General features: G+C 38.3%; 1 protein-coding gene across 2 annotated transcripts in view; it reads right to left on the bottom strand.

Moving 5' to 3' along the window:
• Positions 1 to 20,182, bottom strand: part of LOC150100618 (uncharacterized) — a 127,047-nt gene extending 106,865 nt beyond the window's left edge. The window contains exon 1 of one of the 2 annotated variants that reach the window (XM_090401175.1): positions 20,054 to 20,182. The gene's annotated coding sequence lies outside the window, so the exon portion shown is untranslated. The remainder of the gene's footprint in view (positions 1 to 20,053) is intronic. The other variant, XM_090401174.1, reaches the window with a different exon arrangement.
• Positions 20,183 to 24,681: the final 4,499 nt, after the last annotated feature.

The following is a 24,681-nucleotide window of genomic DNA, read 5'->3' as shown; positions in this document are numbered from 1 at the left end:
TTGTTTTACCCTTTTCAAGATAATTTATAAACAAAATGCCTTTAGCATCCCAAAACACCGATGCCATGACCTTTCCTGCTGATGGAATCAACTTTGTCTTCTTTGGCACAGAACAACTGGCTTCTGTCCACTATTTTGAGGACAGAAGGACCTGCTGTTTGGATTCTGGTGTGTAACGGTGAATCCAAGTTTCATCGACAATAATAAATCGGCACACAAAATCAGTTTTATTCTTCTTAAAACTCTCCGAGCATTGCTCAGAGATTTTCATGAGAGTGCGTTTTTCATCTGCTGTGAGTAAGCGCGCCACCCATCTTGCATCTTGCGGAAAACTTTTTCATTTGCAATTCTTCATGCAAAATATATCCTACACGTTCTTTTGAAATGCCTATAGTGTCAGCAATTTCATGCACTTTGGCTCGCTGGTCATCCAAAACCATGTTGTGCACTTGATGAATGATTTCTGGTGTTGTTACACTTTTTGGACGTCCTTCACATGGTTCATCTTCAACGCTGGTACAGCCACGTTTAAACTTTACAGCCCATTTCCTAATTGTCAAAAACGAAGAAGAAGAGCGCCCATAAACTTTTATGAACTTCGAATGAATTTCTTTTGGCATTAAAAATTCTTTTACAAAGAATTTTATAACTGCACGATACTCAATTTTATTCATTTCAAGTGATACAGACAACACTTTTGCTTCAGACAGCTGTATAAAAAAAAGCTACTTGATAAAATGACTTGCAATTTCACATTGATGCTTATGACAGATGTACTAACTTAGAAAAAAAAATCTTGCTGAAAGTGTTGCCATCTATGGTCGAGGCCAAGAACTTTTCAGACCATCCTCGTATACAGATACATCATCATCATCAAATTACTCACATGTACCATCAAGGGGTTACAGGATACGATAGTACCACATGAAAAACTGTATCAGATCTTATATTTCTGTCTTCTAAGGCTTTTTACCATATCAATTAACCTATATCTTTTGGGTCTTTTTCCTGCCAACCAACCTGGCAGAGAACACATGTTTTGCTAATCTTTCCTCTTCCATTCTGTTTAAGTGACCATACCGCCTGAGATTAGCTCTAATACATTCCATCCTAACAATGTCAAATTCTTTCCTAATATTCTCATGTTTAATATCATATTGCCATTGATACCATCTGTTCAAGCCCCTAATCTTTCTCAGGAATCTCATATCTGCGGTCTCTAGTCTTTGGTCAACTTATATTTCTAGCCCAGCTCTCAGATTCATCAGTAAGAACTGGCTTGAACACGGTCTTGAATACAGATAATTTAGTGTTTTGACAAATTTCTCTCTTATTCCATATAAATTTATTCAGTTGATTTCTACCATACCAGCTTTGCAGATTCTGTTGTCTATTTCCACATTTAATTTACCATCTTCATTAAAAATCGTGCCTAAGTAGCTGAAATGTTTTATCAAATTTCATTGTCTTTGTCTTGTTATTGCTGACCTTATTGGAGTATGTTTACCTCACTTTTTCCATTATTTCTGACATAGCTTGTCTAGTTGTGGCCTGTTTGGTACTCTATCATTTGCATTTTTTGACGTAAGGTTTGGATAGTTGGTCAAAACTGAATAAATGGGAGGAAACCTCCAAGTAAGGTTTTAAGGAATGTGAAGACCTGACCAGGGCTTCTCACCTAATGTCCAATCCTCACTTTCTCGTGGTACCCTGTTAGATTCTACCTGGATACTGAATGAACGAGGATGGGCTGGCAATTGGGATATAGCCGACCAAAATGTAATTTTATTGGTTTAAATCAATAAAATGAAATAATGGTATAACATGACAGAAATTCATGCCGGCTGGGGCATCACCCTGTTAAACAAGCCCCCCCCCATTGTTTTTGCCAGGGAGCCAGGGGGCAAACAGTAAAAGTCAACTACTGGATCAAATCAAAAAACCCACCCAACTTGATATCACCAGAGTTCAAGATTGGTACTATCAACATAAGAAGCCTGAATGGCAAAGAAATCGATCTAGTTGGGTCACTGGACAAGAACCAGATCGACATAATAAGGGTGACTGAAACAAAAAAGACAAAAACTGGTGACATCTTTCTGAGTAATAAATACAAAATGTTATATTCAGGCAATGACAACCAAGTAAAAGAAGGAGTAACCATAGTATTCAACACTAAATACGAGGCTAATCTTCTTGAATGGCAGGCAGTCTCAAGTAGAATGATGTGGGCAAATATGAGAATGGGGAACTGGACAATGATACTTATTTGTGTCTATGCTCCCACAGAAGGTTCTACTAAGGTGGAAGTGGAGGAATTTTTTGATGTTTTAGAGAAAGCAACTGACACAATGAAAAAGGAAAAGTTGGTCCTTGTTGGAGATCTAAATAGCAGAGTAGGAAATGATTGTCAGACATACATACAAAAAAATTTTGGGAAAATTTGGAGAAAAGAGCAAAGCTAATAATAATGGCAAATACCTGTTGGATTTCTGCTCAGGACATGGACTGGTGATTACTACACAATGTTTCAACATAAAAATGTACACAAATTCACATGGAGAGAAGCAAGGAATTAGGAAAGTCTCATTGACTATGTTATTATTGATAGTGATGTTTTCTCCCTGGTGCAGGACACCACAGTGTACAGAGGATTTGAAATTAGAAGTGACCACCATTAGTCTTGAACAGCATAACATTGAATTTCATATTGAAAAGAATAACATGTAAGAAGGTTTTAAAGCAAATAAAAGTTGAGCAGCTCTCAGATGTGAACCATAGACTAAAATACACAACCATTATTCAAGAAAAAATTAAAGAGTTTGAGAACAGGAACCAAACCTTGAAGATTCAGTGGCAAGCCCTGAAGAAAACACCGATTGATTCAGCCACAGAGGCATGTGGTGAGGTTGTCTGTAAGGATTGAAAAATCACAACTCCATGGTGGACAAATGAAGTTAAAGAGACAGTGAAAGAAAAGAAGAAAGCATATCAAAAGTTCCTGACAAGTAAGTCAGCTTGTGCTCTTAGAGAATACAGAGCGAAATGTAAGAAATCTAAACACTGTATAAAACTGGCTAAACAAAAGTCATGGGAGGACTTTGGTAAGAACATGGAAAATAAATATCAAGAAGGTGGCAAGATATTCTGGAGGTTGGTTGTTGAAGAAGTTCAGAAATGGAGGAAAGTGTGTTATAAAAGGAATTAGAGATGATAAAGGTTACATGAAAACAGGAGAAAAAGATATACTTGAAGTATGGAGTAATTACTTCGCAAAATTCCTAAATGAAACAAGCAGCGATGACAGCACAGTGGTAAAAAACACTAACCAGGCTTGCAGTCAGGAATACTTATCCATATTTGAAGTAAAAAAAAAAACATGAAAAGCCTAAAATGTGGAAAAGCAGCAGGAGTAGATGATATTCAACCAGAAATGCTCAAGTATGGAGGTATAAAAGTCTTACAGTGGCTGCACTACATAGTTCAGAAGGCCTGCACAGAGGGGCGAATTCCAGATGATTGGAGCAGAGCTCTCATAGTACCCATATATAAAAAAGGGAAATAAATCTGAATGTGAGAATTAAAGAGGTATTTCTCTACTGAGTGTTCCTGGTAAAATATATGCACGTATACTTGAGAAACGGTTGAGAAGTACTGTGGAAGAGAAGCTTGGTGAAGAATAAGCTGGATTTAGGCCAAATAGAGGTTGTCAGGATCAGATTTTCACTTTACGACAGATAGTTGAGAAATCATGGGAATATAACAAAGATCTATATTTAAGTTTTGTCGATCTGGAAAAGGTATAAGACAAGGTCCCAAGAGAGAAGCTATTCAATACCTACAGTTATATGGTGTCAATGGGGCATTATATCAAGCAATACTTAGTCTATATTTGGGTTGTAAGTCAGCAGTTAGAATTGAAGGAAGTACAGGAAAGTGGTTTAATGTTAAATCTGGTGTCAGACTAGGACGTACATTATCTCCTCTGTTATTCATTATCTATATGGATCACATTATGAAGGAAAGTGGTATTAAACCTGATATTAAAATTGGAGATGTCAATCTCAGCTCTTTGCTTTATGCGGATGATGTTATACTTCTAAATAAATCCGCTGCAAGTCTGCAAGATTCCCTGACTATATTGAATATCTGTTGTAGTAGATATGGTATGAAGGTCAGCATTAAAAAGACAAAGACAATGAAAATAGGAAGAAACATTGAAAATATCAACAGTGTTGTGAATGGAGAACCTATAGAACAAGTAAAGCATTTCAGCTACTTAGCACGATTTTTAGTGAAGATGGTAAATTAAATATGAAAATAGACAACAAAATTAACAAAGCTGGTATGGTAGGCAGTCAAAGGAATAAATGTATATGGAATAAGAGAGAAATTAGCCAAAACACTAAATTAGCTGTATACAAGACAGTATTCAAGCTAATTTTATCTTATGGATCTGAGAGCTGGGTCAGAAGTAAAACACTTGACTAAAGACTAGAGACTGCAGATATGAGAGTCCTGAGAAAGATTAAGAGCATGAACAGATGGAATCAATGGCAATATATTAAAAACGAGGATGTCAGGAAAGAACTTGCCACTGTCAGCATCCGGGAATGTGTTAGCAGAGCTTAATCTCAGCTGGTATGGTCACTTAAACAGAATGGGAGAGGATATGTGGCTTGTGAAAGAGAGCGGAGAGTGTATGTGCGCAAAATGCAGACAGTTGGAGAAAATAGTGCATTAGAAATATCGATATCCGACTTTGTTGCTCCAGGAATGGGGAATGAATGTAAGAAGACAAGTAGTGTGATAGGAGAGAATGAAAAAAAGATATATATGAATGAGAAAATAATAGTTGATAGTGTGGAAGGTGTGAGTGACTATGAAAGTTTAGGAGATGGTTTTGTTTGGGAGAGTGAATTTAGATTAAGAGTGACTGACCTGCAGTGGGAAATAGATGAGTTGAAAGAGGAGGTGGAATGTCTTGTGAATGAGAGCAGAAGTATGAAAGATAAGATTAGGAGAATGGAAGAGATAAATGCAAGGAGAATCAGAGTAGGAGACAGAGAGAATTTAGGGAGTATGAGTGAGAGGTATGGGGGTACTAGAAGAGGAGAGAATGAAAACAGTAGAAGAGAGGGAATGAGAGAGAGGTATGGGAATGCTCGCAGATGAGAGGATGGAAACAGTAAGAGAGAGACGGAATGAGAGAGAGATATGGAAGTGCTAGAAGAGGAGAGAATGGAAACGGTAGGAGAGACAGAATGAGAGAGTGATATGGAAGTGCTAGAAGTGGAGAAAATGGAAACAGTAGGAGAGAGGGAATGAGAGAGATGTATGGGAGTGCTAGAAGAGGAGAGAATGGAAACAGTAGGAGAGAGAGGTATGGGAATGCTAGAAGAGAGAATAGCAGTAGAGGAGAGGGGAATGAAAGAAGAGGAGAGAATGGAAACAATAGGAGAGAGGGAATGGTAAGAGGTATAATGTATGGTGACTCAATGATCCGTGCTGTTCAAGATAGGATGCGTGAGGAGTGTTTGTCAGGAGGAACAATACAAAGGGTGGCTATGGCAATTAAGAGAGGTGAAAGGGTGGATGAGATGATTGTGATGGTAGGAATGAATGACTTGAGTGGTAATGTAAGTCGGGCAGCAAGAGATATGAGATTTTTGCTTGAGACTGCATGGAAGAAGACAGAGAGAGGGAAAATAGTGTGCGCGTTGCCTAGGTATGATAATGATGAGCTGAGCAGAAGAGCGGTGATATTGAATGGCATAATAGCGAGAATGTGTGACAAGAGAGGACTGGTATATGTGGATGCTTGGAGTACGTTTGAGGAAAGAGAGGAATTGTATGCGAGAGAGACCGTTTACATTTGAATGAGGAAGGACGTAGGCATCTGGAGAGATTGCTGTTCTGAACGAGTCAGTGTGTCCCAGGGAGGATGATAGCAGGGGTGGTCTCTTGTGGCAATGGATACTTGGGAGAAGGGTGACGATGTCAGGTAACACTGAGCCCAGTGGAGTCTAGAAGGGATAATGCTGAGTATAGAAACAATGGCATTTATATGCTTTATACTAATGCCAGGAGTATCCGGAATAAGGGAGAGGAATTGGTGGCGCAGATAGCATCAGCCTGGCCAAAAATTATTGCGATCACTGAGACGTGGTTGACAGAAGGGGATATAACAACAGGAATAGAAGTCGCTGGGTACAGCATTTTTCGTCAGGATGGGAGGGGGAAGCGTGGTGGGATACTGCTTATGATAAGTGATGACTGATGTCCTCTAAGAGTGGAGGCTTTGGAAGGAAGTGAGACAAATGATTTTGAGAGCATATGGTGTGAGGTAGAGGTAGGCAAAACAGGATATTTAGTGGGGTGTTGCTACAGACCCAGGAGCACAGAGGATGGGGACCAGGAGATGTTTAGACAGCTAAGTTTGGCAAGTGCAAGAAGGATGATTATTATGGGAGATTTTAACTACAGTAGTATAAATTGGAGAGAGGAAGATGCATGTAGCAATAGGGGAATGGAATTTCTGGAATTCTTGAGGGACAAATGTCTTGGCAACATGTAAGAGAGGGAACAAGAGGTTCAAGAGTTTTGGATTTGGTTATAGCATCAGAAGAGTTGATAATAACTGAGTTGACATCTCTCCCACCAGTTGGAGAGAGAGTGACCATATGGTTTTGACTTGGAAAATGAATAGACACGCAGGAGTATCAAAGAGACGGGAACTTATGTGGAATTATAAGGCAGGTGATTATAATAGTCTTAGACGTCAACTTCGGGAAGTTTCATGGAGGGAGGAATCGGAAGGCCGTGATATCATTAGTGCGTGGGAAATTGTGAAAGAATATTTGTTAGCAGCAATGGTAATTTATATACCACAAGTGAAGAAGAGGACACAATTTGGAATAAAGTGGATGACAAACAATATTAAACCGGAATTGCATGCAAAAAAAGAGGCTATGAAAGAGATATAAGGAGACAGGTGAAGAGAAGATGCATGAAGCATATAAGACATAGGCCAGAAGAGTGACTAGTGTGGTAAGGAAAGCGAAACTGAAATATGAGAGGAGATTGGCCCTAAGATCCAAAGAAAATCCTAGGGAATTTTTTAGCTATGTGGCCAGTAGGAGGAGAAATGACTGTGGAAGAATGATATTGTGGGATAAAAATGGGAATAGAGTGACTGATGAAGAGGACATAGTGGAATTGTTCAATGAACACTTTATTGGAGTATTTCATCCTAGAGAAGTCAGTTTTAATGCTAGAGGGATAGAGCTGGTTCGAGGTTTAGAGGTACAGGAGGAGAGTGTGTTTCAGATACTGAGTACTCTGGATGTCAGTAAAGCTGTGGGACTGGATGGTATTTCACCATGAGTTTTGAGAGAATGTGCTAGGGAACTGACAGTGCCTTTAACCTGGCTTTTCAATGAAAGTCTGACTTCGGCAAAGGTGCCCGGGGAATGGAAGGAAGGTAAGATAGTGCCATTGCATAAGAGTGGTAACAGACTGGAAGTGTCTAATTATAGGCCAGTCTGTGTGTCATCAGTAGTTAGTAAGATCTTGGAGAAAGTAGTGAGGGACCGTATACAGCATTGGGCAGATGAGGGTAATATTATCTGTGAGAGTCAACATGGATTTGTGAAAGGGCGCACTTGTTTTAGCCATATGCTAGCCTTTTATAATAAAGTTACAAGAACATTAAATGATGGAAAGGCATATACTGCAATTTTCTTAGACGTAGCAAAGGCATCTGACAGGGTGCCACATGATATGCTGATATTTAAGTTGCAGCACATGGGTCTGGATGTCAGATTGATCAACCGGATTCAGGATTGACTGTCCGATAGGTATCAGAGAGTTGTGTATGGTGGAGCAATATGAAAGAGGCAGAAGGTTACAAGTAGGGTTCCACAGGGCTCAGTACTGGGGCCTATATTGTTTAACCTTTATATCAATGACATTGCCAGTGGATTGCAAGGGGATATTCAGTTGTTTGCGGATGATGCGAAGCTGGGAAGGATTATTAGTAATAGTTCAGATGTGGTAGCCCTGCAAGAGGATTTAAATAAGCTAGATAGATGGGCAAATGAATGGGGATTTCAGTTTAATGCAGCAAAATGTAAGGTCTTGAGGTTTGGGAAACATCGATGTGATGCTGCATACTCTATGGGAGGAGTTATACTGGAGGAAGTAGGGGAGACAAGAGATCTGGGATTGATGATTGATAGAAACCTGAAGTTTAGGGGACATATTGCAAAGGTGGTAAGGGTAACACAGAGGATTGCTGCAATTATGAGAAGGACACTGACCTGCAGAGATAAGAGGGTTATCATTCCGTTGTATAAGTCTCTGATCAGACCACACTTGGACTATTGTTCTCAGATTTGGTCCCCAGGATTTCAAGGGGATAAATTAACTGTGGAAAGGATACAAAGACGGATAACAAAGATGGTTTCAGGACTGTACAAGCATAGTTATGAGGATCGGCTGAGGGAATGTGGACTGGTGGATAGAAGAAGGAGAGGTGATATGATTGAGACTTTTAAACTGTTGAGAGGTGGTTACAGGGTTGACACTGGGGAGTTCTTTCGCTTGGTTGAACAGCGGGAAGGAGTGATGACAAGAGGCCATCCCTGGAAGTTACGAAAGGAAACTGTGAGCAAGAGGGTAAGGAGTGGTTTCTTTGCATGGAGGGTGGTTGAACTGTGGAATGCATCGCCTGATGGAGTGGTGGGAGCAAGAACGGTCAATGAGTTTAAAGAGTGGTATGATAGACTTTGTGTTTCTTAGGGGGGGACCTCCCCTTGATGAGTCTTGACAGACTTTATGTTCTTAGGAAGTACCTCCCACGATGAGTCTTTTGACTCCATGGAGGCCTGAATAATAATAATAATAATAAAGAGTAGCAAAACAAGTGTTCTCTGCCATGTTGGCAGGAAAAATACCCAGCAGAAGACCAAGATAGGTGGATTGATGTAGTAAAAAGTGCCTTAAAAGATAGAAATAAAAGATCTGATAATGTTGGAATCTTGACAGGTAACAGACTGATTTGGAGGAAAATTGGAAGTTAGTAATGATGTAAATTTTTCATGTAGTACTATCATATCCTGTACACCCCCTTGAGGGTATATATCAGGAAGTTGATGATGATGAGTTGTTATTATCATTTAGGATTATTTGCAACACATTATCAGCACTTAAATTATCTGTGATATTAGCAAGTATATACAAGGATCAGTTAATAGAATTTTTATATTTTTATTTTACACTCATAAAATTACAACTGAAAACAGATTAACGAACAAAATATAAGATACTATTTTCTCGGGTCTTATTCTGCCTATAACACTAAGTCCAATATATATATATATATATATATATATAGGTGAAAAAGTCTCGATTTTTTTTTCTTAACTTCCTTACCACTAGTGAAGAATGATGTACACAGGATGTGAGCTGTTCTAATTGATGGCTCACTTCCCATGTAGATTGTGCTTCAACTCATGCAACATAACAGTCAGACTTGGTGTATGATGCATGAAAAGAAGCTGAAGTCCCCCCCCCATCTGAAATGCCAAATATAATGTGAATTTATGGCATTATCTTATCGGAGGAGCATTCACTTTCAACTGATCAGTGTTGAGAACAGAGATTGGTGTTGATGGCATACCCACTTGAAACCATATCAATGTGGATAAATGCCCTTGACAATTTATCTCTTAAATTAGACATGCTGATGATTTTGTATATTAGACTGCAAAGGTAGATCTACATTATATTATTATTAACATCAGCCCTCCATGAAGTCAAAAGACAAATTGTGGGAGGCCCACTCTCTTGTGCAAAAAAAGATCATCAAACCATGCCACCTTAAATCTATTCACAGTTTCTACACTCACCATAATTTCAGATATTGCATTCCACTCTCCATGCAAGGAATTTACTCCTCACTCCCTTGCTCTCTCTCCCTCCTTATACAGCATTCAGGGATGACCTCTTGATCTACTCATCTCCCTTTACTCTTATGAAAAATCTCCACATAAATCTGGTAACAACCCCTCAACAATATCCCTTCTTCTATTCACATAGCTGTGCAGGTTGCATTCTTTCAATCTGTCCTCATATTCCACATTCCTTAGACCTAACACTGACTTAGTGAACATTCTATGGACCCTCTCTAAAGCATCTTCATCCTCTTGAAATCTAGGCAAAGAAATCTGTAAGCATTAGTTCATATGCAGCCTTATACAAGAAAACCATAACTTTTTTTGTGTATGTTAAGGTCCACCTCATCACTGCCATAATCTGTTGTGATGCTCTTACAATTTTAGCAATGTGACCCATAAACTTCAAATCTATGTCAACTATCACTCCCAGATCTCTAATTTCTTCCACCTCATCCTTCAAAATTTCCCCATTAATAGTATATTTAACATCCCAACTTTTGCCTACCATATTTCAGGACCTTGCATTTTGTGATATTAATATTGCAGCTCTACTCACTTGCCCACTCAAACAGTCTATTGAAATCCTCCTCCAAGTCCACAACATCTTCTCTGATCCTCATAACTCTTCCCAACTTTGCGTCATCAGCAAACAGCTACATATTTCCTGTTAAGCCTGTCCCAATATTATTAACATACAAGTTAAACAATAATTGCCACTCCTAGTGATCTTCCTCTGGTTGAATATCACTTTCCCTTACAATACCACTATGCCTATCTGAGAGCCAATCACCTATCCAACTCACATCTCTTATTCAATTCCATCTATTTCAATTTAGTTATTAGCCTGCCATGTGGAAATATATCAAAGACCTTTGAAAAATCCAGGAATATCACAGTGTATGCATCTTTTTTATTCAGTAAATTTGTCACCCTGTTCTAAAACATAAGAAGATTGCTAAACATGACTGCCCCTTAACAAACACATGACATCTCAGAGAATGCTGCTATTATCAACTCAATTCTGAATCCTAGTCCTCACCAACCTCTCTAATACCTCAACAACAACTCTAGACCTACAGAATGGCTTATAATTTGTAGTCTAAGTCTTATCTCTTCCCCCTCAGTCTTATCTTTCTTCTTTGTGAAATGGAACAATATTTCCCACTTTCCATTCCTTTGGGACTTACTTGTTGCAAGACTTGTTTTGTTAAACAGGCTTCGCCAGGATGCCATTAATTCACTATAGCATTTCTTAACACACACAGTGATATACTGTCAAGTCCTACTACCTTATTAACCTCAAGTTTATTTAATTCCTCGTATACCTCCTGCTCACTCACTATCAGTCCCTCTACCCACACTCTAGCTTATCATAATGTTCATGAGGATGAAATATCCTGATAAGCTGCTCATTGAATACTTCTACTATATCCTATGCATCAGTTACTAATATGTGACATCAGTTAGCATCATCATCATCCTCCCAAATGCACCTCCATGGTGCATTTGGAAGAATGACAGTACATTGCGCCCTTCAACTGGAAAAGAACTGAGTTTGATTCTCATCATGACAAGAAGAATCTTTATGTAGGCTTTTTCAATTCAAGGTGAGTTAGACGATCTCATACGGAGGTAACAGGACTTTTTCTCCAAGAAACTCATTTGTCATAGCATGTACAGGAAAATCGTCTGTGAGAACACACAATTTGCAGACAAAAATACTGTTGGTGGTGGTGGACAGTACATGGCGTTGATGGTAGTAGTATCATGGTAGTTGTAACTGGAGAATTAAGTAGTAGGGGAGATGACAAGATGCATGTAGCGGAGTACAGTAGAGTGCCCTCCAGTGATGAGTCCTTGGAGGGTTCATGTTGTAATAATAATAGTCATTTTTTTCATCTACTTGCCACATATCGAAAGAAGTCAAGAATTTTTCTTGCCTTCATTGGCTAATTTTTGTTCATTCTGCACTTTTGCTGTTTTTACCAACCAAGTCACTTTCCTTCCTGTTCTTTGCACTCTTCATGCAACTGATTATTACTAACGTTCATTTTGTGCTGCATCCACACTGTCTTCTTCTTCTTCTGGATTTCAGGCTTAATCCCGTCATTCATCCATCTTTCCTATCTTATTCAGCATTTTTACCTATTCACTCAAATACTACTACTACTGCTGTTAAACAGTTCTTGATCAATGCCCAAGCAGAATCTGCTCGTTTCCATTTAACTCTTCTTTCCATGCCATACTCCCAGTTGTCTTCTATGCATTTCATAATTATCAATCCTATAGTTTCATATATATCCCCTTCTTCACAGAAGTTCTCATACCATTTCATGGTCATTGTTGTCAAATGGAGGGGGAGGAGGAGGATTAGATACTCCATTTCCAATCACATTCTTTGATGATATGATCAGATCTAAGACTCTCAACACACAAATGCCCTCTGTAACTTATTGTTCTAAGATAGCTTCGGGGAATAAGAAGAATGAATTTCTTGAAGAAGAGTTATCTCTTCTTTCTAATAAATAATGCCATAATTAAAATCATGCATAAAGATCACCCTTCTCTTTCTTACTAAGCCAAGCTGGATATACATTTCTTTGTCTCCACCTTCCACATTCTCTGGTCTATAGCGATACTCCCCTAAATATCTAATCCTATCAACTTCCACCTTACTGCTTCAAACTCACTGCCACTATTTTCCCCTCATTTTGTGTGAAATAATAATTCTCCCCAAGAAAAACATCATATCCTTCTATTTCCATCAGGATTCTCATTCAACCATGTTTCAACTATTCCAACTGTCTTCAGGCAAATAAACTCAATCAATACAACAATTTCATCTCCCTTATCTCTAATATTCCTAATTCATAAATAAACATATCAATTAATGTCTTGGTCTATAACTGGTCCTTCCCAATGCCAACCTCATCTGACTTCTTCAAACCTGCTCCTGTCGGCTCACCCTTACCTTTTTTTGTCCTATAAGCCTTTCAAGACTCAACTACTTTCCATGTATCCCAAGCAATTCCATTCTCATAATTAACATTCCTACACATGCATTACTCTTACCTCCCAGGCAATCCTCCATTTCCCTGCCAAACAGCAAGCAAAAATCAATATCACAAAAAACAATCAATTTCTCATAGACTAGATAATTGAGAGATCAGTTTAGACAATTTGGGCCATTCATTCTAAAAAATAAATGGGACATCTATGGAAGCTGGGCAAGAGTGTGGTTAGCAAGGGTGTTAGAGCTTGGATCTTTACTTTTAGAGTGGTAAAGAGTGGAATAAGTCTGCCAGAGTCTATGACAGTGAGTGAGTTCAAGGCAAGATATGATAGATACTGTGAGAGTGTTGAATAGTTGTGTGGACATGATGTTTAGGGCCTCCCTCGATGAGTCTAAGAACTCCTTGGAGTCGCCCGTAATAACAGTAATAATAATAATAATAATAATAATAAAGAACTACTTTATCATTAAATATAAATGATTTATATACAGCATTTTGTTTACAGGAACTTTTTTTTTTAAATTTCGTATATGGAAACAATACACAAATTATATTTATCATAACACAATAAGAAATAAAAATGTAATACGAAGACAAATTTCAGAAACTACTCAGTCATTCTTCTATTATGTCAAAAAGGCATAATACATAATCACAAGGCATATTTTCCATATAGATTATTAATATTATTATAATGGTATTCACAAATATAGACATTTTGATCACTAATCTGGCATCATTTTTAGTCTTCTCATTCCTCGTAATTACACTTAATATTTACAACAGATACTGGGTATTTGTCACATGGTATGTGTATTCAGTTCTATTTTCCTTCTACCGATTTTACTTTTCTTTCTTTCAATTAATTTTAATTTCTTGTGTGGGCAGCAATGTATAAGGTATATTTTGCATTTCTCATAAATTTTATTTTGTTTGTTTTTATTTTTTATTATATTACATTAATATGTGGAATTATAAAGCAGGGGATTATAATAGTCTTAGATGTCAACTTGGGGAAGTTTCATGGAGGAAGGAATTGGAAGGACGGGATATCATTAGTGCTTGGGAAATTGTGAAGGAATATTCGTTAGCAGCAATGGTAAGCTGTAGTCCACGAGTGAAGAAGAGGACACAATTCTGAGTAAAATGGATGACAAACAATATTAAACAGGAATTGCATGCGAAAAAGAGGCTATGGAAAAGATATAAAGAGACAGGTGAAGAGTATCAGTTTAATGCAGCAAAATGTAAGGTCTTGAGGTTTGGGAAACATCGAAGGGACGCTGCATACTCTATGGGAGGAGTTAAACTGGAGGAAGTAGGGGAGACAAGAGATCTATGGTTGATGATTGATAGAAACCTGAAATTTAGGGGACATATTGCAAAGGTAGTGAAGGTAACACAGAGGATTGCTGCAATAATGAGGACACTGACCTGCAGAGATAAAATGGTTATCATTCCATTGTATAAGACTCTGATCAGACCACACTTAGACTATTGTTCTCAGATCTGGTCCCCAGGATTTGAAGGAATAAATTAACTGTGGAAAGAGTACATAGGCAGATAACAAAGATTGTGTTAGGACTGTACAATGTTAGTTATGAGGATCGGCTGAAGGAGTGTGGACTGCAGAGTTTGGTGGATAGAAGAAGAAGAGGTGATATGATTGAGACTTTTAAACTGTTGAGAGGTGGTTACAGGGTTGACACTGGGGAGTTCTTTTGCTTGGTTGAACAGCGGGAAGGAGTCATGACAAGGGGCTATCCCTGGAAGTTACGAAAGGAAACTGTGAGAAACAAGGTGAGGAGTGTGGTTTCTTTGCATGGAGGGTGGTTGAAACATGGAATGCATTGTCTAATGAAGTGGTGAAAGCGAGAACAGTCAATGCGTTTAAGGAGTGGTATGATAGACTTTGTGTTTCCTAGGAGGGAACTCCCTCAATGAGTCTTGATAGACCTGTGTTTCTTAGAAAGGACCTCCCGCGATAGTCTTTTGACTCCATGGAGGCCTGAATAATAATAATATTCTTATTTCAATTCCAGTATTACATAAATGAAAACATACACAAAGCACATTTCACCAGTGAAACTTAAGAAAAATGACAATAAAATCCCCATAAGTCGTGTGACTTCAATGGAGATCAAGAAAATAGTAATAAAATATGACATGTAGTCAATCCTGTATCCAGCATTATAGTGAAATCTGATGAATACAAACAAACCAAAGGTGCAGAACTTCAACCTTATGACCACTAGTCCCCATCTACTGTAGTGGGAAAATTTTTTTTTGATGAGAATACAGCACTTTTTAAAGAAAAATTCAGAAAACTGGGTTGTTCTAATCTCATGAAATATTCTTAGGCATTACAGTACCTTGCCTATGTAATCTGAAGATACAACATGTATTTGCCAGCCTAGTTGGCAGCATGGTTAGCGTATCCGCTCTCCAGCCAAAATGCTGCAGGTTCGAATCCTGCCATGGGCATGGATGTTTGTGATTGTCTGTGAAAATACTAGTGGTGGTGGTCAGCAGTAGATGCTGTTGGTGTGGTAGTTGCGATTGGTGGAGTCAGAGAGTTGTAGAGTAGGTGCCCTCCCTCAACGAGTTACGTAATAATAATAATTTCTGGGAGTGAGGCAGGGGGGAGACCCAGGTTTCAATACTGTTATGAAGTGGATGTAATTTTTAAGTTTTTTCACATGAAAGTGTTTTTCCAGTGTCATACAGAGATCAAAGTGTTTTATCTTCAGGACTCAAAATTTCTAATCCCCCCCCCCCCCCACACACACATACAATTTCACTAGACTGAGAGCACGTATTTCTACTCTCCCTTAGATGAGGTGTCATATCATCTTCCAGCTGGTGAGAGTAACCATGAAGTGATTACCTGGGTGGATGCCAGCAGTGTGAGCATATACATGTGGGGTATATGTAGTTCCACATATACCCTTTTCTCTGAGAAAAGGGTATATGTGGAACTACAAGGCTGGTATTATGAAGAGCTCAGGAGAGAGCTTGCAGGTGTAGCATGGAATGAGGAGTTAGCATGGAAAGAAGATCAATGCAGCCTGGGGGATATTCAAGAACTATCTAGTAGAAGCAATGTCTAAATGTATTCCAAGGATAAGAAGGTTAAAATGGATGAATGAAGAGATTAAGCATGCAATACAGAGGAAAAAGGCATTATGGAGGCAGTATAAAAGAAGCAGTAATAATCAATTCCATGAGGTTTACAAAGAACAAAGGAGCTCAGGAGGGTGACTTGGTTGGTAACAATAGCAAAAGTGAAATACGAGCAGCAGTTAGTAATAAGGCCAAAAAAAGAATTCTAGTGAGTTCTTTCGGCATGTAGCCAGCAAAAAAAAAAGGAATGATTATGGAAGAATGACATTGATTGGAGAAAATGATATAAGAACAACTGCTGCAAAAAGATATAGTGGAGATAGTTAATGATCAGTTCATAAAGGTCTTTCATTCTTGTGAATGTGCCATCATGGAAAGATTGAGAGCAGTTGATGATGAGGAGAGACCGACTATAAGTGAAAATGAGATATATAGGGAATTGAGCAAACTTTATGTTAATAAGGCTGTGGGACTTGATAATATGTATATCACCACATATTTTGAAGGAATATGCCAGGGAGTTGGCATCTGTCTTGACACATTTTTTTAATAGGTCCTGCACTGGGTTGAATTCCAAAAGAGTGGAAGGAGGGCAATATTGTACCATTGATAGAACTCAGGCATCAAATTATAGGCCTGTGTGTCAGATGTTGAGGTTAAGGTGTTGGAGAAGCTTGTGAGAACTAGAATCCAGAATTAGGTTGACAATAATGGCGTTATCTTTGATGGACAGCATGGATTTGCTAAAGGGAGGTCATGTTTTAGTAATCTACTTATTGCAATAAGGTGACAGCTTCATTGGACAGAGGAATGGGATACACAGTAGTATACTTAGATTTTATAAAGGCTCTTGATAGATTACCGCATGATAAGTTGATAGTTACACTAGGGATGATGGGGATGGATATTAGATTTGTGCATTGGATCAGAGACTGGCTATCTGATAGGTATCAACAACTTGTGTATGGAGGAGAAATATCCTGGAAGAGGAAAGTCACTAGTAGCATGCCTCAGGGGTCTGTTTTACTGCCATTGCTGTTTAACCTGTATGTTAATGATATTTGCAAAGGTTTGGATGGGGATGTTCAATTTGCAGATGATGCAAAGTTGGGATGGATTATGCAGAGTAGAGAAGATGTTGTGGCCTTACAAGAAGACCTGAATGGGTAGAGGAAATGGGGATGCCAATTCTATGTTGCAAAATGTAAGGTTTTAAAATTTGCGAAACAAAAATGGAATGTAGAATTTATGCTTGGTGGGGATATACAGGGTGTTCGGGATAAATTTGACAGTTTCGTAAGGAAAAAGAAAATCTTCTTTGTATCTATTAAATTTAATGAATTGACAAAAAAACATTACAGGCAGAGTTAATTACAATACTATCAACAAGATTTACTCAAAATAACCACCATTAGCATCGATCACAGCTTCAATTCTGCTTCGGAACCTCGAACAAGCTGATGCTACAGTCTTCCTGGGAAGGGCCGCAAAAACTGTTTTAATTTTATCCATTAACTGGGCTTTTGTATTACTGGAAGTGCGATTGGTGTCTTTTTCAACTGCGCCCCATACAAAATAATCCATGGGGTTAAGGTCTGGGGAGTTTGGAGGCCAAACATTTGGACTGGTGAAGTCGTAGAAATTTTCAGACAACCATTTTTGACTTTTCCCAGAGGTGTGGCAAGGGGCCGAATCCTGCTGCCATACATACGGCCTACCATTGGCTACCCTTGTTATCCAGGGCTTGACTACAGTTAGCAACTCCACGAACAAAGCCCGAATTCCAATGCCAGGGTTCTTCAACACCTGTTCCTGCAGATTTGCGAGGAATTCTGCTGTACGAACGCAATCAGATCGTCTGCTAGGGATCTTTCTTCTTGCTACATCCTCGTAGTCACCATTGCAAGTCTCTAGTTCATGCCTGATTGTTTTTACTGTATTCAGGGAGCATTGGGCAGCAGTCGTAATATCCTTATTTTGATGGCGGGCACGAATCATCATGATACAAGTTATTCTCTTCCATGATTCAGGTGGGTTCCAGCTATCCATCCTTTCTGACATCTTGTATATGAATGAAGAAGGGTCCAAACTTTTAAATGAAGAGAAGTGTGTGTTAATACATGTAACTTACGGAAAAATATAATTAATTATAAATATGTCAAATTTATCCCGAACACCCTGTATTATTAGAGGTGGAGGAAATAAGAGATCTTGGGGTGATGGTGGATAAGGATCTGAAATTTAGAGGACATACTGCCAAAATTGTGATTTGGCAATGATGTGAAGACACTGAGTTGTAGAAGTAAGGAGATTCTTGTATAAGGCTGTGAATAGGCCACACATGGACTACTGTCACAGATTTGGTCACATGGTTTTCAAAAGGATGAGGAAATGTTGTAAAGGGTCCAGAGGCAATTGACTACAGTAGTTTCTGATTGCTGGAATGTCGAATATGAGGAAAGGTTGAGAAGATGCAATTTACAGAGTCTAGTGGATAGGAGGAAGAGGGTAATATGATAGAGATCTACAAGCTAGTAAGGGACTGTTACAGGATCAATGCTGAAGAGGTTTTACAGAAAATGGTGGGAGATCAGGGGAGAACCAGAGGTCAGCCTTGGAAGCTATACAAGGAGGGTGTGAGCAGGGGAATAAAAAACAGGTTTTTTTGCATGTGAATGATTGGAATGCCTTGCCTGAGAGGGTGGTGTCTGCAGAAAAGTTGAGTGTATTTAAGGTGAGTATGATGAGTTGTATGTCAAAAGGACCTCCTAGATGAGTCTTTGAATCCATGGAGTATTAGGATAATAACAAGCCTTCAGACTACTGAACTGTTCTCATACTAATTGCAAGGGACATTCATTTAGTCAACAACAATTCACCTGTACTGCTAAAAGAAAAAAAATGACAAATGTGACTTCTGAAATAATATCCAAATATGAATGGGATATTTTTATTTACAGCATTATTATCTAGTGCAGTATTTCTCAAAGTGTGGTCTGTGGACCCCTGGAGGTTCCTCCTCCCTTTCAGGACATCTACAAGGTCAAAACTATGTTTGTAATAATACTAAGGCATTATCTACCATTTTCACTCTCATTCTCTCATGAGTGTACAATAGAGTTTGCTTCATATACAAAACAACATATCACAACAGATTGAATCAGTTGTGAGAATCCAGCTGTCTTCTATAAAGCCAGACATTAAACAAATTTGCAAACATATTTTAATGTGGTAACTATTGACATATATATATATAAATAATAAATACTTTAAAACGTTCTTAGTTTTCATTTCTAAAGCAGTAATTATTGACATATATATACACACACATATATATATAACCCACAAAAACAAAAGCTCTTTAGGATCCTCAATAATTTTACAACTGTAAAGGGGTCCTGATGCCAAAAAGTTTGAGAAACGATGATCTGGTGGATAACTCTTACAACATCAAGATCTCCGAGGTTAAATGGTTTTTAAAAAAACACTTTCACCATCAGATGAAATGTTGATATTTTATCTGATCTCACACAAATGTATCCAAAGGAATCACTGATCAAATAAATAAATGAATAAATTAAAAATTCGAGAAAGAAAAGAAATATAGAGAGAAGAAACGGACTTCTGAAATAGATCGAGCATTTTTATTTACAGCACTATCATTCTAGTGTCTAACTCTTACTGCATCCCGATCTCCGTGGTTAAATGGATTAAAAAAAAAAAAAAGTTCACCTTCAGATGAAATGTTGATATACTGATTAATTCAATTTCACACAAATTTATCCCCATGCCAATGGAATTTTCCAAAGATGACACTGATCTAATATGTATATAAATTGGAGGAAGAAAAGAACTCAGCGAAGGAAAAGGTAACATACGTAACAAAGTGATGTTATTCTCTTTTTTATCATTTAAATACTCTTAAAAATTGTAATATGTGAATTCATTTAATCTTACTTTATCCTTATTTCGCTACAGAATCCTACTGACTTCTTAAGCACATAAATTATATAAATACTGAAAGAAAAAATCCAAAGATTTTTAATAACAATTTTTTTTTTCAAAAAAAAAAAGCATACACTAAACATTAACAGCAATGCTCGAGCATACAAACTTATTTTTATTTATTATTATTGTTTAAAAAAAAAATGCGTGTTTACTTTACTCTCATGCCCCCTCACAGCTAATGCAGAACTACATCATCTTACATTCATGATTATTGCGATTTATTCTCTATGTAAAATCTGCTTAGCCAGAAAGGTACATAGATAGAAGTTACATGTTAATATTATTAGCGAGGAAAAGGACCGATGGCTTTCGGTGAATTGAGCTTCTTGCAACATTACGAATTTTTATTTTGGGCACATTTGAATAACTTGCATAGCTTCTGAATGAAGCTGGGCCGAAGCATGATTGCAGAACGATAATTTCAGTTATCGGCCAAAGAATTGCCTAACCTGGAAAGCGAAATCAGTATTCAGCCGTGAGATGCATAATGGAAATTACTGAGGTAATCCATTATAGTAAACATGATCCATGAGTAAACATGAGAGCAGTGTATGGAGATTCCATAGTTAGATGATTAGTTAATGAAAGACTCCATAAGTTCTGCTATCCAGGAGGGAGAATGAGAAGGATAATTCTGGCGTTGGACATGAAGAAACGAGCAAGAGAATTAGTGGTAGATGTGCGGGGGACAAATGATCTAAGTGGACATAAGGAGCATGTGAGGGAGAATATCAGGAAGTTATTGAGAAGAGTAAAAGATAACAGTGTAGTGGAAAAGGTTGTGAGCATGCTGTCGAGGTATGACAATAATGAATTGAGACAGAGCACCAGAGTCATGAATGGTATGCTAACCGAGCTGTGTGAGGAGAAGGGAATGAAGTCTGTAGATGTATGGCATGTGTATGAGGTAATTTTGGAATTATACAGGCGTGATGGATTGTATTTGAATGACTTTGAAATGAGCGCACTGGAGAAAGTGTTGCTAGATGGAAATACAGTGTGTGTGTGTGTGTGTGTGTGTGTGTGTGTGTGTGTGTGTGTGTGTGTGTGTGTGTGTGTGTGTGTGTGTGTGTGTGTGTGTGTGTGCGTGTGTGTGTGTGTGATGCGTGCAAGAAATCAGAAGAAAGAGATGAAGTCAAAAATAAGGGTAGTATTAAAGGGACAGAAGTGCTTGAAAATGAAAACATTAGTAGTGTGAGAGATGAAGAGAGAAATCAGGAGAACAGGGTAGCCCAAGTGGACAGAGAGACATGACATATGGAGAATGGATACTGAAAGTGGTAGTGAATGTGTGTATGAAGATGGATTATGCGATGTGGGTGGGGAAGGTGAGACGGAGCGATATATATCGCGAAGTGGTGATAAAGGTGATTGGGCAAAGGTGTGGTGGGATAATCACAACCAACAAGTTGCTTGGATAAAACTGGTTACACACCTAAAAATGAACTACTGCATTTGTTTACTGATACTTCTGGCATTTGTAAACAAATGCATTTGTTAACTACTGCATTTGTTTACAAATGCCAGAAGTATCAGAAATAATGGAGATCAACTAGTTTCACTGACTGAGTTTATTGGCCCCAAAATCATTGGAATAAGTGAAACATGATTGAAAAAATGATATGCTAACAAGAATAGAAATAGAAGGATATTGTAATTTTCGCGAAAATAGAAGGGACAAGAAGGGAGGGGTAGCGCTGCTGATGATAGCTGTGGAATTATATCCATAAGGAAGACATGGAAGCAGAAAATAGTGGCAATATTTAACACTCTGAATGGTATGTAATCAATCTAAATGGTATATGATTTAGATTGATATTGCTATAGGCCAGGAATGCAGAGGGTGGTGATGAAGAAATGTATAAAGCATATGGATTAGTGAGGAAAGCAAGGGTAATAATTATGGGTAATTTTAAATAATTAATAAATAAATGATAAGGTGTTGCTTTTTATTCTCTTATAGGGAGTAGAGGAGGCCTTTAAACCCTACCTAGTTTTTGGAGATTGAGTGCGCAGTTCAGTCTCAATCAGAGATAGATGGTACTAATTATAGGCGGCAACCGATGAAGAGATCGATAAACAACTGCTGCCATCTCTTGGTACCTAATCCTAACAGGATCATATGTTACTGTGTGAAATAATGTGGGTTCTACGGTAGATTTTCTTAAGTTAACTGGACGAAAAACCCGAGTTTCTGGAGAAAAACCGGCATATACATGCCATAGACCGACTAACTCGGGAACCGGTCGAAGAAAGTTTTAGAAAACGTTCCTTCAGTCGGCACCCAGACTGAACTATAAGTCTGTCTGCGGCTACCTAGCGCAGAGGATGCAAGCGTCATTTCCACTGAGCTAACACAGGCCTCAGGTGATTTTTATTATGGGGTAGAGAATTTGGGAATAATGAAAATGAATTTCTTGAGTTCTTGAAAGATGACTATCTCAGGCAGCATTTAAAGGAGGGCACGCGAAGACAAGGGTTATAGATCTGATCATTTCATCAGAGTATATAATTGTGGGTGTGGTTTCATACTTTTCTCTAGTTGGTGAAATGGCCACTTGTATGCAGGCTTCTCTCAGGAGAGGATATATGTCAAACTATACGGCTGGTGATTTTCACAAGCTTAGGATACAGGTTTCAGCTATAAAAGGGACTAGGAGTTGATGGGAAAGGAAATAAATGCTGCTTGGGAACTCATAAAGAATTACATAACAGCATCAATGTGTGAATGTATTCAGAACGCCAAAAGGCTGAATAAGGTAAGTGAAAAATGGATCATTGGGCTTTAAGCATGAAATCTGAAAGAAGAAGGTACTTTGAACACAGTAAAAGATGAATAATGGTAATAATCAGTTACATGAAGAGTATAAAGAATATGCCAGGAGAATAACTCAGTTAGTAAGGACAACAAAAGCACAGTATGAACAGAAATTGGCAAATCTGGCAAAGAAAAATCCTAGAGAGTTTTCTTAGATATGTAGTAAGTAGAAGGAAGAAAAATTATGGTAAGAAAATGTTAATGGACGAAAATGGTAGAATCGCAACTGCTGCAGAAGACATTATTACGGTATTCAGCAATCAATTTATAAGGCAGTTTGATCCTGCTCAGGGTGGAATCGTGAGGAAATTACATGTTGAGGACATAGGAAATAAATAACGTTGATGTCAATAAGGTAAGAGGATTTGAAGATATATCGCCATGCGTCTTATGGGTATGTTCCAGGAAATTGGTAGTAGCAGTGGCATGCCTTAATAAAAGTCATAAAACGTCACAGGTTCCAAGGGAGTGGGAAAAGGTAAAATAGTTCCACTGCATAAAGGTGGTGATAAGCCTGTGTGTACAAATCAAATTATAGACCAATCTCTATATTTGAAGTCTGAAGTTGTGGTGAAGGTACTAGAGATTGGTGAGAAGTAGGATACAGAAACGGGTTGATAATAACGGTGTTGTCTGTGTTTATCAGCATGAGTTTGTTAAAAGGAGCTCATGTTTTATTAACTTATAATGTGCTATGACAAGGAGACAAATAAATTGGAATGGGCAAATGCATGGACAGCGGTGTACTTGGAATTTGCAAAACTTTTGATAGACTGCCACACGACAAGCTGTCAAATAAACTGAAACATATGGGATTGGATAACATACTTCTGAGTTGGATCAGTGACTGGCTGTCAGATAGGTATCAGAAAGTTCTATATGAAGGTGAATTATCTCGAAAGAGGAAGATCATTAGTCACTAGTGGTGACTAATGATCTTCCTCTTTCTGCAGGCGTCAGTTTCCGGACCATTGTTGTTTAATTTGTATGTTAATGATATCGGGATAGCTTTAACTTGTGATATGCAGCTGTTTCCTGATGATGCAAAATTACGGAGAGCAATGAAGAGTCAAACAGATATTATAGTCATACAGGAGGACTTGAATAGATTGCATTAATGGGCGAGTAGATGGAACTGTTAGTTCAGTGTTGCAAAGTGTAAGATTTTGAAATTTGGTAAGCAACGATGGGACATAAAGTATACACTCGTTGGGGAAATGTTGAAGGAATTAATAGAAATGAGAGATCTGAGAGTGGTAGTAAACAAGGACCTCAAATTCAAGGGCCTCATTGAACAAACTACGAAGACATCGCATCGGATAATGACAATGATGAGGAGGACCTGACATGCAGAAATAAAGCGGTTATGATGCCATTGTATATGTCTTTGATCAGGCATCATATGGATTATTGTGCCGAGATTTGGCCGCAGGGATTTCATGGTGACGAGGATATGTTGGGATGGGTCCAGAGAAGAGTCTCAAGGTTCGTCAGTGGTCTTTGGGATGTGGAGTACAAGGACAGGTTGAGGGAATGTAAATTGCACAGCCTCGTTAATAGGAAGAACAAGGGAGATATGATTGAGACATATTAGCTAGTCAGGGGTTGTTATTAAGTTCACATGGAAGAGATTTTTCATAGATTGGGAGAGGGGATTGAACAAGAGGCCATCTCTGTAAACTGTATAAGGAGGGTCTGAGCAGAGGAGCGAGGAGAAGGTTCTTTGCATGGAGAGTGGTAGGTGAGTGGAATGCATTGC

This window comes from Typopeltis vanoorti, chromosome 12 (assembly GCF_054136105.1).
Source record: "Typopeltis vanoorti isolate ZY-2024b chromosome 12, IOZ_Tvanoo_1.0, whole genome shotgun sequence".
Classification (NCBI taxonomy): Eukaryota; Metazoa; Arthropoda; class Arachnida; order Uropygi; family Thelyphonidae; genus Typopeltis; species Typopeltis vanoorti.
Note: the sequence above shows the minus strand (reverse complement) of the source record. Positions and strands in the feature narration are given on the sequence as shown.